This window comes from Eptesicus fuscus, chromosome 14 (genome assembly GCF_027574615.1).
Source record: "Eptesicus fuscus isolate TK198812 chromosome 14, DD_ASM_mEF_20220401, whole genome shotgun sequence".
Classification (NCBI taxonomy): Eukaryota; Metazoa; Chordata; class Mammalia; order Chiroptera; family Vespertilionidae; genus Eptesicus; species Eptesicus fuscus.
Window position 1 is genome coordinate 59,434,321 of NC_072486.1, and position 3,078 is coordinate 59,437,398.

A 3,078-nucleotide genomic window follows, 5' to 3' on the forward strand; every position below is an offset into this window, starting at 1 on the left:
TCAGCATTGCCACAGGGAACCCAAAATGAATATTCGGCTGCCCTGGGCAGTTTGGCTCAGTGGATAGAGTGTTGGCCTGCGGACTCAAGGGTCCGGGGCTCAATTCCGGTCAAGGGCATGTATCTCAGTTGCAGGCTCCTCCCCAGCCTGTGCCGTGGTCATGGTGTGTGCAGGAGGCAACCAATTGATGTTTTCTCTCACATCGATGTTTCTCTCTGTCTTTCCCTCTCTCTTCCACTCTCTCTAAAATCAATGGAAAAATATCCTAGGGTGAGGATTAAAAAACAAAACAAACAAAATGAATATTACGGCACAACCAATTCTTGCATCTGAGGGAAGCTGATGGTTGTGCCTGAGGCTACTGCTGAGTAGCTCAAGATACTGCTGCCAGAATTCCCTACCCAGATGCTGAGGCCTGAGCCAGTCATGTGCACTTGTCCCAGCCTCCATCCTTGGGAGCCATCAAAAACTGGGTTTAGCCGAAACCGGTTTGGCTCAGTGGATAGAGCGTTGGCCTACGGACTCAAGGGTCCCAGGTTCGATTCCGGTCAAGGGCATGTACCTTGGTTACGGGCACATCCCCAGTAGGGGGTGTGCAAGAGGCAGCTGATCGATGTTTCTCTCTCATCGATGTTTCTAACTCTCTATCCCTCTCTCTTCCTCTCTGTAAAAAATCAATAAATTAAAAAACAAACAAACAAACAAACAAACTGGGTTTAGCCCTTCCCTCTCGGGGAGCTTAAAGATCGGGGCCCCTAAGGGATGTAGCGTGGGATCTACGGCCCCAGCTGAGCCTGTCGCCTGGTGTGTCTGCCGTCACAGGGAGATCTCTGCCCCCTGGGGCTGAGACACCCAGCCTGTCCCCAAGCTGAAGCTGCAGGGTACTGAGGTACCAGCTAGATGTCTTCTCACAAAGGACCAGTGGTGACAGGGAAATGGGGCTCCTGCCAGTAACAGGGAGACGGACACAGTGGAGCTGGCTGAACTGGGACCCCTGCTAGAAGAGAAGGGCAAACAGGGAATCACTGAAGAAGAGCAAGCATGCCCAGTGTCCCAGGAGAAAGAAGAGGAGGAAGAAGAGGAGGAGGAGGAGGAAGAGGAGGAGGAGGAGGAGGAGGAGAAGGAGGAGGAGGAGGAGGAGGAGAGGATCCTGAATCTTCCCCTGAAAGCACATCATGCCATGGAGAAGATGGAGGAGTTCGTGTATAAGGTCTGGGAGGGACGCTGGAGGGTCATCCCGCACGATGTGCTCCCCGACTGGCTGAAGGACCACGATTACTTGCTTCATGGCCACAGGCCGCCTATGCCCTCCTTCCGGGCCTGCTTCAGGAGCATCTTCCGCATCCACACAGAGACCAGCAATATCTGGGCCCATCGGCTTGGTTTTGTGCTGTTTCTGTTTCTGGAAATCTTGACCACGCTGAGACCAAACATGTACTTCATGGCCCCCTGCAGGAGAAGGTGGTGTTTGGGGTGTTCTTCCTGGGCGCGGTGCTCTGCCTCAGCTCCTCCTGGCTCTTTCACTCAGAGAAAGTCTCTTGGACTTTTTCCAAACTGGATTACTCAGGGATTGCTCTACTGATTATGGGGAGCTTTGTCCCCTGGCTCTATTACTCCTTCTACTGCTCCCCACAGCCACGGCTCATCTGCCTCTCCATCATCTGTGTCCTGGGCATTTCCGCCATCACCGTGGCACAGTGGGACCGGTTTGCCACTCCTACACACCGGCAGACAAGAGCAGGGGTGGTCCTGGTGCCCACTGTGCCCTCTGCGATCCACGAGGGCTTTGTCTAGGCCACCACTGTGGCCCAGATGGGCTGCTTCTTCCTCATGGCTGTGATGTACATCACCCGGGCTGGCCTCTCTGCTGCTCGAATGCCTGAGCGCTTCTTTCCTGGAAAGTTTGACATATGGTTCCAGCCGCATCAGATTGTTCACGTCCTGGTGGTGGCAGCAGCCTTTGTCCACTTCTACGGGGTCTCCAACCTTCAGGAATTCCGCTGCGGGCCCGGAAGGCGGCTGTACTGCTGACTCTCTTCTCTGAGCCTCCCCCCAAGGCTGGAGGGGAACGTCCCAAGTGCTTTCAAAAATAACTTCTTTGCTGAAGTGAAAGGAAGCGTCTGAGTTGTTTGTTTCTAGAGGAAACCTCTTAGAGAATCTAGTGCCCGCCAGGCTTCAGCCCACCTCCCCAGCGCAGGGCGGGGGGTAAGCTTCTGTGTCCCTCGCCAAGGAAGGGGTGAGCCGCCGGGCCATGCCCCTCCTCAGCAGCCCGCCTCAGCAAGGCAACTCCGTCCCCTGGGCACAGAGTGCTTTGAACCTCATGTTGAGATTTTATCCCTCCTCCAACCATTTTGGGGGAAAATGATGGACTGGGACACTTCAGAAATTCTATTTCTGGAAGAAAATGTCCCTCCCTTACCCCCATCCTTTTAACCTGGCTTGGAACAGGCCATCCGTTTTGTAGCACACTTTTCGGAAATGGTTGTAACCTGTCTCGTCTTTCTGGGGCCTGGGTCTGCTGACAGCAGGAAGAAGTCACCAACTCTGAGGCAGCCAGCTAGTCACGGAAGTGTGTCCAGGCTTCAGGTAACTTGCGTTTTAATTTTTTTTTTTCTTCTTGGCAGAGTAATGTAATATTAAAATGGGGAGAGATATTTAATATTTAATACTAAGCTTTAAAAAGAAATCTGTTATCATTGCTGTGTATCCTGATACAAAGGCTATGACGATAATAAAAGGAAGTACAGAAGACAATTAGCATTCAAAAAAAAAAAAAAAAAAAGAACTGGGTTTAGTTGAGCTGCACCTAAATCCCACCTGGCTTCAAACAAGAGCCTGCAGCCTTTCTATTAATATCCTTCAGGCCCCCAGCCCAACTCCATGGCCTGACCAGTTGGCATGTCCTCTAAACCTGGCTGGTATATCTTCACATCATTGCTTCCGACCAGGCCATAAGCAGTCCAGGACAGGGCAGCTGTACTAACAGTTTGACACTTGTCACATGTTACCTGTGAAATGTACTGTACGTAGTACTCCACCACTCAGCCTGGAGGACACAGGCCAGGTTGCGTTGATCCC

General features: G+C 52.2%; 1 pseudogene; it reads left to right on the forward strand.

Moving 5' to 3' along the window:
- The first annotated feature begins 900 nt into the window (after positions 1–900).
- LOC103294175 (adiponectin receptor protein 1-like) lies at positions 901–2,044 on the forward strand (annotated as a pseudogene).
- Positions 2,045–3,078: the final 1,034 nt, after the last annotated feature.